We start from the raw sequence: 14,049 nt of genomic DNA on the forward strand, positions 1-14,049 counted from the left end.
AGTTCCACGCCTTGTTATAAATGTTTCTCAACTACTTCCCTATCACCCAACTGGAAGATGGTGGGTTACTGGAGAGGGGTAACTTCACCCTGCAGTCCACTGGGTCAACAATAACCCATCAGACAATTTAGTCTTCACTCGGTGGTACTAATATGACCAGGCAGTGGAGCTGCTCAGTTACACAGACATCCCTACATACCCTTCCTCGTTCCCAAATGGAGGTTCGTGGAGTGCAAATGAAGAGCAATTTTTGCCTGCAGTCCTGATGACGATGATGATGATGATGATGATGATGATTGTACACGGTAAATATACTTGTCCTTGTTTTAACATATTAAAGTAGTTATTACCGCTTGCAAGGTACAAACAGTTCTGCAGAGGGAATGTGCGAGAGAAGCCAGACTGTATATAACCGTAGTATCCCATATCAACAGTTTTCTATGAACTCTTTTAGCTACGGAGAACTATATTTTTGGGTAAACTTAAGAATTCGAGTTTTTCTGTTCCAACAGGATAAGAAAAGGTCAAGAATGGCAGAAAATGATTGTCACGTAATCTAGGGGCGCCTGTGGTCTTCCATAAACAGCGCCGCCATCCACCTGTTCACTAATATCTATGTCACAAACAACCCAACAGAGAAGAGACAGCTACTCAGCCATCCACACCCATCCTAAGAGACCAAACCTGGCCATGAAGCGATGTAGCTGCCAGGTAATCCTGCTGACACTGTGCCGAATCGTGTGCAAACCCTGTGTCTGCCTAACCCAACCTACAAACTATCTACGAACGGTTTCATTACGGCAGTGGTTTCCAACCTTTTCTAATTCTCGCCCCCCCCCCTCCCTCACTGAATGACACGTTCCCTGTGCCCCCCTTCCTCAAATTCTGTATTTTACTGGCATAGTTGGCACATGTTAATAAATGTCATAGATTCTTAATCTTTGAAACTGTTTATATATTCAGAATTCATAGTTTTCAAATATAATTACCCTCTTTATCAAGCCTTCGCGCCCCCCCCTCCCAGACAGCCCCTTCGTGCCCCCCTAGGGGGGCGCGCCCCACAGGTTGGAAACCACTGCATTACGGTGAGATCACAGTAACATCGCTTCGGAGTTAGGTTTTGGGAGTGAACCATGGGGTAGTGTGATTATGGAGGAGGAGGATATGGTAACGTCTGGGAGTGTGGGGTAGTGTGAAGATGTGTGAAATCGTGTGAGTGAATGTGGCGTAGGGTGAGGTAGTGTGATGGTGTGTGGGGTAGTGTGAATGAGTGTGGGGTAGTGTGAGTGAGTGTGGGGTAGTACGAGTGAGTGTGGGATAGGGTGAGTGAGTGTGGGGTAGTACGAGTGAGTGTGGGATAGGGTTAGTGAGTGTGGGGCTGTGAGAGAAAATGGAGTGTGGGGGAATATTGGGAAGTGTGTGTGGGGTGCTGTGAGTGAGTGTGGTGAGGGTTTGTAGGACTGTCAGTGAGTGTTAGGTTGTGTGAGGATGTGCGGGGTAGTGTGAGAGTGACGTGGTGAGCACCTTCAAGACACACTGGGCCATAGTTAAAGATCTAGCTATCTTACGGAAACTCAAACCTCCTCTCTGCTGAGCGACCTATTACGAGAATCTAATGTTGCCTTTGGAAATTTTCAAGAAACGCATCATCATCATCATCTTATCATCATCACTTCCACTACCATCGTCATCATAATCCTCCTCCTCCTTCTCCTCCTCCTCCTCATCCTCCTCATCCTCATCCTCCTCCTCCTCCTCCTCATCATCATCATCACCTACAACAACAACAGCCTACATCCTATGTTGGCCTGCTGCCTGACACTGGTTTCCCTCATTTACTGTTAGTCTGCTCCACAAAAACAGAAAAACAACAGAAGAAATTACCAAGATGTGAAATCTATAAAAACTGAATGAAAGTAAATAGTAGGGGAATTCCTTTGCCCACAAAAATATAGGTCATGGTTCCAACAGTCAAAAGGCACGATCGTGGGAGACATTAGGGATGGTTTAAAAAATCTACAAGCACGGTCAAAAAAAAAAAAACAGGAATGTAGAGAAAAGGCACGGGTTTAAAGCCAGCAAACACGGTTTAAAAGAAATCAGAAACAAAAGAAAGAAGACACGATTTAAACTCACAGGAATGATTTTCAAAGACATCAGAAACGCACAGAGAAGGCAGGCTATAAAGGAAACCAGGAACGTCAAGAACAGGCACGGTTTACAGTCAACACGCATAGTTTTAAAAGAAACTGGGAACGCAGTGAGCAGGCAAGTTTTTAAAAAGGAACCAGGAACGTGTAAAGAACAGTCTGACAAGAAAATTCATGAACACAGTGGGCAGGAAAGTTAAAGTAAAAAATAAAAATAAACAGGAACGCTGGGAGCAGGCACGTTTTAAAGTCAAAGGGCACGGTTTTATGAGACAGCAAGCAGGGTCATTAAAGTCAGCAGGCGCAGGGACGCTGGTGATGTGTAGCAGTCCCAAGCCCGCATTCTCGTCGGCGAAGGAAGTTCCCTAACACCTTTTCCTAGGCGATTTATCTCGTTTATTACACCTTGCTATCCTATTCCGAGTTACATAAATCCTTCCCGTACCGCCATACTCCGTTTAAATAACGTACAAAAGGATATAAACCACCCTTATCCAAAAATAAACTGCTTAGGATGAGGTGCTAGGATTAACAACCCAAATCAAAAAATACAATGCTAAGGAAGAGGTGCAAGGGAGCCTCCGTAACCGACGAGAATACTGGCCGCAGCGTCACACAGTCGTCACGCAGCGTCACACAGTAGTCACGCACCGGACCTCTGACTCGCTGTTTATGCTCGCAAAACTTGCTGCGTCTGGAGTCTCGGCAAAGTAGCGCTCTCACTAATGTCTGTAAATGTTTCTTCACTGTTCGGTATTATTTTATTTATTTATTTATTTATTATTATTATTATTATTATTATTATTATTATTATTATTATTATCTAACCTACAGTTACTCCATCATGAGCGTAAGGACCTGAGATTAGGCTACTTACTTCAGACATTTAAGACGACTGACCTGTCACTTTTCCTTGAGTGGCATTGTGAGAAATAAACCTCAATCATTTCTTAGACGCAAACCCTTACGAGCAATATCCATCTGGGGTGCATAAACCCACAAATTGTATAGATCACCACAGGGAAACATGTTTAATATCCTGTAACGTAAATGGCTGTCTGGGTAGCATGAAACCATCTGGATTGTCACTCAGTGTAGAGTCACCAGAGATCAGCACCTACATCAAATGGGTGGATAGTGGGCGCCCCTACCTACCAGCAAAACACTACTACAACTACTACTACAACTAATCTAGGACTTGTTTTGGTCTTGCTTTGACTGCCTGTTCCTATTTTGGGTCGGTAGGTATTTCTTGCTCCACTACAATAATAATAACGGAACTGTCTCTCACACTCCCAGCTTCCTCTCGAACTGCGGAGGAGTTGGTTTGTTAAAAAAAAAAAAAAAAATACTTCGGAATGTAAACTGCATCCTGGAAACAGTGACTGCCTCTTCCTGCCACCACCTTCACTTTCATTTGCAGTTCGTGGAGCAACAATAACAATAGTCCTGGCTTTTATTTTTCCCACTTTAAACTCCTTCCTGCTCTTATATTTTTCTTTATCTCTACCACTCCAAACTCCTTCTATTTCTTACTCTTAACATCTACTTCTTCTTTCCTACTCTTCACGCCTTCCTACCTCTGATTCCTATTCTGAACTCTTACTTTCTTAACACCTACTCTCAGCTCCTACTCTCCTTCTCTTACGTAAATTAGGAAGTTTATAGAAATCCACAATGCAAAATAGTTAAACCTCATCTCACCTTGCAGTAAGGGAATTGAGAGGTCTATGTTTTATTTCTCAAGGTGTAAGAAGAGAATTGAGAGGTCCGTGTTTTATTTCTCAAAGTGTAGACAGAGAATTGAGAGCTCTGTGTTTTATTTCTCAAGGTGTAGGAACAGAATTGAGAACTGTGTGTTTTATTTTCCTTCGAATTCAGAGAAAACTACCGCTGCCAAAGGGTTAATGGTGATTCTCTCTCTCTCTCTCTCTCTCTCTCTCTCTCTCTCTCTCTCTCTCTCTTTCAACCCTACGTCTCAGTCTCACCTCCACATCCCTCTCCTCTCGGCCGTCACTTCGTCGCCACCTTCCACCAAACACCACCCTCCATCATATTACACCCAGTTTTGTCTCAACCTTTTTCTTTTCTTTCTTTTTTTTTTACCCTGTTTTTCATATCACTGCACTCTCATACACTCCTAGTCAGTCTCTTTCCTTCTGTTTTTGCTCCATTCAGCGTCTGGTACCCTAATAGAGATTGTTTTCAGCTCTCATGTCGTCCTTACCTCATCCATACACTCTTCCATTTGGCCTCTGGTAATGGGGACTATCTTTAACCTTTTTGTCCCTACCTCCTCCTGAAATCCCTCTCTCCTATAGTGTCTGATCGTCGCTTTTTCCCACCCCATCTGTGCACCATTTATTTTCGTCCCTGCCCAATCCTTACATCTCTGTTTCACTCTTATTCCCTTCTCTCGTCTCTTCCTCCTACTGTATCTGTGTCTTTTTTCGCCCCTGCCTCACCCTCAGAATCCCTCTCTCCTCACGTGCCACATCGTCCTTTCCTCCCACTCTACCTGTGCCCGTGACGACAGGGAGAGGGAGAGAGGGACGGGGGCGAGGCAGGGCGGTTCTGAGGCACCACCCCGGACGCAGGTGTGTGTGTGAGGCAGGTTGGGTCGGGTGGGGCCGCGGTGGTCTTGGCAGTTACCATTCAGTCGTGGACGCGGTAGGTCGGTCGCCCCTTCTTCCATCCTCTACACCCGCCCGCTCCCGCCCTGTGACATCGCTAACACCACGCCCATCAAGCCTAACTTCACCAAAAACACTTCAACTACTCCCCGATACACTACATTCCAGCTAAAGGGCTAAAAGAGGGGGGACCTTAGTTATCTGACAGCTCAAGACACCTCCACCTACTTCCTCAGCTTGCCAAACTTTCAAGCTGGCGAAAAATAGGAGGCAAAGTATGTAGACTCGCAGAATATACCTGACACACCTAAATTTCCCCGTGACTTCAACACGCGAGCCTCCAGGAACGACGGTAAAGACACCAATTCAGCAGCGACGTTTAAGCGCACCGAAGTATCTCGTCAAAAGTCTAACTACTCCATTCCAGCGTGAAGTGGGGATCATGCTACGAGGAACATAGGGAAAAAAGGCAAACTCTCAAAAAACCAGGGGACGAAAAAATGGACTCCAGCTATGAAACTAATCCATAAAACAAGTAGGACATATACCTCCATGAAGGGATAGAAAATTAATATCCCTGCCATTGAAGGTCTTACGGGAGAAAGTTAAAGGTTAGATGACTCGAGGTAACGGTAGTTGTCTGGGTAACTAGCCGCAGTAAAGACAGGTAAAGAGAGGAGGGGAGCGCTGGGAGAGGCGGGCAGGGGGACGAGTGATCGCAACGGGAGTCTGCCATGAGGAAAGACCGCACCGGAACGCGAGGCTCGTGGACCTTTTAGCCACAGGAAAATGACAGAACTTAGGGAAAAAATGACGGAATTAATGGGAAAATAATAGGACTCATGGAAAAATGACTGAACGTATAGGATAATGATGGAACCAGGAGAGTCTGCGTTTCTTCTAAGGACACATCAATTTGCTTCCACTTCAAACACGGATTAATTTGAACGATATAACTTATTTTTCTGATGCACACTTTCCTGCTCCAAAGCAAAATAATGTTTCTGGAAGCCCTGTCTCACATCTAACCGCTACAAGGACAAAAGTACATAAAAAAAAGAGAGAGAGAGAGAGAAAACTGAGAAAGACAGCCATGTTACACACTTTTCACCATGAATAACAAAAGGAAAAAAGAGTCTACGTATCAATGCCACACCCGTGAAGCACAAAAAGAAAATATCCACGTCACTCGAGGAAAACAGCTTCTGGGGAAAATTTTAGGAGTTTCCCTTGCCATAGCTGAAACGGACGATTAAGGTGAATAGTATGTGTTTCCCGACTCACGTAACTCTCTCAGGCTCGTAAGACATGCTCAGCTGAATCAAATCGTCTGGAATTAAATACTAAGCTGCCCCGATCATGAACCTGATAACGGTGACAGTATTAACACCTAGGTTCCTATGACTAATTCTCAGCTTAATAAAATCGCCTGACATCATTTGGAACCTAATTCCAGAGTTGTTCTCACTATGAACGGGCCAGCGGTACTAGTATTATTACGCTCAACTGAATAAAATCGTCTGGCGTTATCTGAAATAAAATAAGAGAGTTACACCGACCATGAGGGGGTTAATAACTTAGTGTGCAGTTAGTGTGGTACCCGAATCACTTATTAACTTAGTGTGTATTTAGTGTGTTCAATACTTCATAACTTAGTGTGCACACAGTGTTTTACTTGATTTAACATAATTTGCGACCGAGAAGGGAGGAAATAATGGAAATGAGATCTAGCTGGATGAAAGTGATGATGATGGTGGTGATGGTGATGGTGGTGGGAATGGTGAAAGGCAGTGAGTTTCCAGACCGAGAGTGTTGCGATTCTGCCCCTCCCCCTCCACCACACTACCACACCGTCACCTCCACCTCCACCTCCACCACACCGCGCCCACAGCCATACGGTAAGTGGAGTTATTTATTCTGTCGAGCCATTACCTCTCTCATACACTCTCGCTTAAGTCAGTCTCCCACTCTCCATTCTCGCACTCACTAAGCCACTTTCTCACCCTCCATTCTCACACACTCTTCCTTCAGTCTCCTACTCTTCAAGCTCATACATTCTCGTCAGTCTCTCAGCTCTCCATTCTCGTACACTCTCCCCAAAATCATTGTCTAACTCTCTACACTCAAACACTTCCCAAAGTTCGTCTTTCACACTCTACTCTTATACACTCTCTCAATTCAGTCTCTCACTCTTCATTTTTTCGAGCTGATATCTTTCCTGTGACCCCTGCCTCATCATTATATGCCCCTATCCTCGTCTCTCTCTACAAATGTGCTCCTTCTCCCACGACACGCCACACTCCCTCATTTACCACCCAACCTTGCTCCTTTTTATATGACTCCTTCTTCGAACAGTTGTCTTTCAATGCATTACTTATCCCTTCACGCACAGAGGGATCTTTTACGTCCTCGGGCTGATGGGGTCAGCTCAGTCTCTCGTTCTTCACTGGCTCAATCTGATATCTTGACTGTTGTGCTGAGTCTAATAGTCTGCTGAAATTTTATTGAATGAGACCACCAGCTCTTCCAAAAACACCACTTTTGGGTAGAGTTGCGTTTTGACTTCTTCTCCCGCCAAGAATTCTATGTCACTAACTTAATGACGGTTGCAAAACACTTCCAAAAATTCTAATAACATCTAACCAAGTACGAGAGCCATTAAATCACCACTGAATCAACGCAAATGTAGTCACGGTAAACGAGGATAATTTTTGATAGGGTATCAGGAGACAGGTTTTCCTTATCAGTGCGATGACATCTGTTTGGTATATTCTTGCTGCCTCGAGACGATTTTATCCCCCCCCTCTCTCTCTCTCTCTCTCTCTCTCTCTCCAGAAGATGACCACAGGAAGGAAAAAAAAATCCATTCACCAGATTATTAGAAAGTTAAATGAAAGCTCTATCTCTGAAGTCCGTACTCTCGTCGGTTAAGGAAGCTCCCTAACACCTCTTCCTAAGCGATTTATTTTGTTAATCACTCCATAGTATGCTATTCCGTGCCACTTAAATCATTCTAATACCACCATACTCAGCATAAATGACATACAAACTGATATTAACTAACCGTATCCAAAAATAAATCGCTACGGAAAAGGTGCTAGGGTAAAGTACAAAAGACGCCACCGCAGAGTCAAATCTTACCAAATTTTTATAACCCCCAAATTCCCAAAATACAGTAGGAGGAAATTTTCGCTATACAGGGTGTCCAAAGAGTCTAATAACTGGTGGTAATTCTGGGTTGGACTGACGGGTGCGATTTTGACCATTTGGGAGATGGAGATTGAATTCTGGGACAAAATCAAACACCAGGGCAAAATTCTACACTACAGTAATCATCGGTGACAGGATAAAATTCCAAGCTAGGACAAAACTCAATGCTTGGACAAAATTCAATACCAGGACAAAATTCAAAACTAGGTCAAAGCTCAACACTAGGACATAATTCAATGCTGGGACAAAATTCAACGCTAGGACAAAATTCAACACTAGGACAAAATTCAACACTAGGACAAAACTCAATGCTAAGACAAAATATAATGCTAGGACAAATATCAACACTTGGACAAAATTCAACACTAGGACATAATTCAACACTGGGACAAAATTCAACACTAGGACATAATTCAACACTAGGACAATTCAACGCTAGGACAAAATGCAACACAAGGACAAGTATCAATGCTAGGACAAAATTCAACACTAGGACAAGTATCAACACTAGGACAAAATTCAACACTACGACAAAATTCAACACTAGGACATAATTCAACACTAGGACATAATTCACCACTGGGACAAAATGCAACACTAGGACAAAACTCAACACTAGGACAAAAATCAACGCTAGGACATAATTCAACACTAGGACAAAATTCAACAGCAGTACAAAACACGCCGAGTGGAAAAAATGCGTGGCTGAGAGAGGATAGCGTTTCAAACCGTAGTGTCATATTACCAAAAGTCCAATTATTAGTAAAAAAAAAAAAAAAAAAAGTTTTCTGTTCACGCACCATACGTATCAGGCACTTATTTACCGCCATGTTTACAGTGACTATATCGTGAACATTTTAACATCTCAAACATTATTCAGAGGAAAGAAACTTGTGTATCATGGGTACCTAAAGACACGATTGGTAGTAGTAGTAGTAGTAGTAGTTGCAACTCCAGGCTCATCTGTATGTGAACCCAGTGGACTGCAGGTTGAAGGGATCATACTCCTGCAGTCCACCATCCTCCTTTTGGGGGATAAGGAGGGAAGATGAGGGACGCTTATACGACCTGGAAGCAGAGCCAACCGTTTATATTAGTGCCAGGTGTCCTTCTCCACCACCAAAGCCAGGGATGATGGTTACATGTGGCTCTTTGGCTCAGGAGGTGTGGAGCTCAAGACGTCACTGGTTTTACGTTTCCCGAGTCATATTCTTTCTAAACTTCACCTACTATTCCACCACGTCCTCGCATTTAGGCCATGCTCGTCACTTTCCTCCCTGACGCACCTTAGGCAAGAGACTCATCTATGTGCAGAAAAACGCCCCAAGCCTCTCTCGGCGTAGGAATATTAGACAGCAGAGGAAACTGAGAGGAAGAAGAGGTGAGATAATGTTCATAAGGGACGGACTACATGCCACCTCGTCTTCTGCAGAAATATATAATAATTTCTCGTAACCTTATAAGAATGATACATCGGCTCAAAGGATTATTTACATAGCATAAAAGACAATAAAACCATGGGATGAAAACTCGAGTCAACAACACTTCCATTAGTATTGTTCAAAAGAAAACAATTATGTACACTAAGAAACTCAAATTGTTTTCCCGCCACTCCGACTCACGTACACTACCACCAGCGCTTCATTGGCGACGATAGAATTTACCATACGACCCCACGAGTTACGATCCTCAAAATGTATCGCAGGCATCACTATTGCAATATTGTATCGTCCATTTTTATATACACGAATGGTTGTAATGTGTCAGGTGGAAGTTTGCTGGCAGGATTTATTTTTATTTTAGTTTATTTTTTCCAGTGATTTATCTGTATAACCAAACTATTATTTTGTGTACCAGGAAAGCTAGTATTATGAACGAAATGTACGTGCTTTGGATTTCATTTCCATTTTACCTCTCTCTCTCTCTCTCTCTCTCTCTCTATTAACCATGGGAAGAGTATTTTAGACTGAAAAAGTTATAAATCATCTCCATTAAATACTTTCATCATCACGTCTTTTTTTAAACACTTCTTTTGCTACCTCCGGACGATTTTATTCACCTGAAGAGGGACTTTTATTTTTATTATTATTTATTTAATTTTATTTTCGTGCAGTGGAGAATGAATTTCGTTTCTGCAATCTCCAGCTTGAAAGTCTATAGCTGAATAGTCTGGAAAGCGCCTGCATATATAATGTGGATGGTGGTGGTGAGGGACGCCTTCACCAATGACACCGATATGATTGGGCGGTGGAGCTGCCTGGTTATACAAAAGTCCCTCAGTTCCCTCCCTATCTCCCAACAGTGGAATGGTGGGCTGCAGAAAAATGGGCAAATTCACTCTATAGTCCACTTGGTTCACATTTCAGATGAACCTGGGGCTACTATTACTACTACTACTACTACTACTACTATTACCACCGTGGAAATAAAATCGATTCACTCCACCACGATAATTAAAAAAAAAAAAAAACTTTTGAAACCCAGTTATGCAATCACCGGAGTCCAACACACTTTTCAGAACACTGTAAAAGTGTCATAATTGCTAGACTATGAGGTGGATCGATACTACTGTCCGCAACTGCAAATGTAAGTTGCGTTTTAATTCTCTGGCTACATGGGTGAAGAAAAAAATATCTCGAGTTAGCTAGAGTTAAATGATGAAATACCTTTATAATACCGACTCGATAATTAAAAAAAAAAAGAAAAAGAAAAAGACTACCATTTAAGTAGCTGTGGCAGTCTTAGAAATATTACTCTGGATCACAATAGATAATATTTCTGATTTTAAGGAAGCCACTCCCGGTTAAAGTATTACACCATTTCATTCAAGCCACTTTGTAACCCTTAAAATGCCGGAATTTTTCTCACCAGAACAAAATTATTTCAGCGATGTCTTGAAATAACTACGGTACGTTAGTCAACAGCACCGAATTGGTTAATTTAAAAGCAGTCACTCTTCTCTTGGGTCTCTTTGCAGCCTTCACCTACTTATAAGACAGTGACAGGTTATATTCTATTTGCTTCGGGGCCTGCCTACCACTAGAATTCACTTGTGTGTTATTTATACAAACTATCGTGCGTCGATGCTAAGATACATAGAGCGCCATAGAAGATAATACTCCCTGTATTATGACCGAGACATTTTTTGGTGTTTTAATTTACCTAAAACCAGATGATGTTATTCACCTGAGTCATCGGAGCCTGAAAGGGTTAATACCGTCACGATTTAACTCTCTCACGATCGGGACTACTCCGGCATTTTCTTCCAGCTAACACCAGACGATTTTCCTCAGCTGGGAGTAAATTACAGGAGCCAGAGGAAGTTATAAATGCAACATGGAAAATAACCCGCTGAGGAAGAAGTGTCATAAGCGTCTACTAAAAAAAAAAAAAAAATAAAATCCAATACACATTTTAGAAGAACCAGGTTCACTTGTATTTCAGTTCCACCTCTTTTCACACTCACAACAGTGGGAAATAGTATCAAAACTGGGAGAGCGATGGTGTGGGCAGGTCCCTAATTTCGGCCAATCTTTTATGGTACAGTAGTGAAGGGTTTTGTATATTTCTCTTCCCTCTCATTTCTTCCTCTGTATTCCTGTCTTTTCTTCCACTGTATTCCACTGTCTCTTCTTCCGCTGTATTCCCCAGTTTCATTCTCTGCTCCGCTCTCTTTATTCTTCGCCATTCCTCTCTTTCTTTGTCTCGCCTCCCCATTCTTATCATTCTCTGCCTATCGCCTGTAAATCACACTTATCTTTACCTTCCTCCGTCTGTCTTTTTCTCTGCCTCATCTCCTAGTTTGCATTCCTCTGCCTATCTTCTATATTTCACTTTCTTTATCGTCCTCCATTTCCTTCTACATCTCACTTCCTCAGCATTCTTTACCTTCCACAACTTGCCTCTCTACTTCACTTCCTCCTCCTTCTCTTCCTCCTCCTCCTCCTCCTCTTCCTCCTCCTCCTAGTCAGAGCAAGAGAAACAAACGGCATGGCTCGTAATTTTCTTCCGCTCTCCCTCCCTCTCTCTCCTTTGTAATTGTAATCTTACTTCCTTTCTCTGTCTGTCTGTCTGTCTGTCTGTCTCTCTCTCTCTCTCTCTCTCTCTCTCTCTCAGTTCTCTATTCATACCTGCAGAGGACCCAAACCGGCCCAAAACTATTTCATTTTCATCACAAATGGCATTTCCACACGTGTGATATAATTATTACATAAGCTATATTCTCTCTCTCTCTCTCTCTCTCTCTCTCTCAAACCACTCCACTCCCATATACTCTCTTCGCCTCTTTACTCACAAGTTCTTATGAATCGCCTCTTAGTATTCTCTTTATGATTCACACACACTGGAGTTGCGTAAGTCTCTCTCTCTCTCTCTCTCTCTCTCTCTCTCTCTCTCTCTCTCTCTCTCTCTCTCTCTCTCTCTCTCTAACTTCTATTTTTTAAAGTACTAATTCTCTCTCTTAATATCAAATCCAGGAAAAGAGAAAGAACCACAAGGTCTGTACGGCATGTTACTCTATGTATCTCTACTCAACCCTTACCTACGCCACCGACTCTATAAGCTCTAAAATATGCAACCCCTCTTACATCACCACCAGCATCACTTCAGATTCCTTTGCTCTGTTTCAGCCTCTCTTATAACCCCATCAATATTGAACACTCACGGGGACATCACACACCCCTGCCTTCCTCCACCATCCCTTACCTGAATAAACATCGCTACCTTCGTGTATATTTCTGTACAGCACTCAGCAGGTATTCTTCCCACACTGTAATACGTAATACATTTCATAATCCCCCTCTGAATACCGTACCAAATGTCAGAGTTACGGACAAAGAATAAAATCTAATAATAATAACTTCAACATCACTGACAACACCAACATCACCTCCACCACCACCAACAATAACAAAAATAATCATCATCATACAGACCTCCTTTCCCACACCAAGGTGGGGTGTGGTAGGGTTCAAACTCCCCCCCCCAAAAAAAAAAAAAAGAATGTGATAATAACCAAAGTTTGCCAAAATAAGTGGGCCACACTTCCATTTACTCACCAATCAAGCCCCCGGAATCCTAGCTCCACTTGCTAGGTAATACACACACACACACACACACACACACACACACACACACACACACACACACTCTCTCTCTCTCTCTCTCTCTCTCTCTCTCTCTCTCTCTCTCTCTCTCTGCACGTAGCTTCACACTCATCCATCTGAGAGAGTCAACCCGAGGACAGTCAGGTTAAAAAGGGGTGTCAATTCCCAGTCATACACTCCTCTGCATAAAATTCATCCAGCCAATATGATCACGTGTCAGTTCCTTAGCCTCGTTAGCGCGTTCTCTCTCTCTCTCTCTCTCTCTCTCATTTACCATATCGACCCACCTCCTTCATTACCTATTCTACCTACCTTCTTCTAGGGCCTATTTAGTCTCCTCCCACCTTAAAATACGCTCCACCACCCAAAAAATAATAATAACAATAATAATAATCATCATCATCATAATAATAATACGAAAAAGAAGAGAGAGAAGAAGAAGAAAAAGAAGAAAAAGAATAACAACAATATCAGTAACACACCTCACAACTTTAGCACTCAATCACCGTAACTTCTGCTCTATTGAATACCTGTTACCTGAGGCCTACTTTCCTAACTTCTATAACCACTTAGTAGAGCAGAGCACAGAAACTTAGACACGTAGGACGAAAATGATATAAACTTTTTTTCTCTTTCATGGTCAGCCTACTTTCGTTTCTCGTGTTTTTCGGCGTTCTAGCTCTTGTTTGAGAGAGAGAGAGAGAGAGAGAGAGAGAGAGAGAGAGAGAGAGAGAGAGAGAGAGAGAGAGAGAGACAGAGACAGAGAGACAGAGACAGAGAGGAATGTTAATTGAAATATAAGCAGGCCCTTCACTATCTAAATCCTGCCTGCATTACTGCTACACACATGCAAGAGGAATGCATGCGAAGAAACCATAATTCTCTCTCTCTCTCGCTCTCTCTCTCTCTCTCTCTCTCTGTGAAAAGGGAGAGAGACAGAAACGCAGACAC

Source organism: Coenobita brevimanus, chromosome 14 (genome assembly GCF_032717465.1).
Source record: "Coenobita brevimanus isolate Jiangsu-jjx chromosome 14, ASM3271746v2, whole genome shotgun sequence".
NCBI classification, from domain to species: Eukaryota; Metazoa; Arthropoda; class Malacostraca; order Decapoda; family Coenobitidae; genus Coenobita; species Coenobita brevimanus.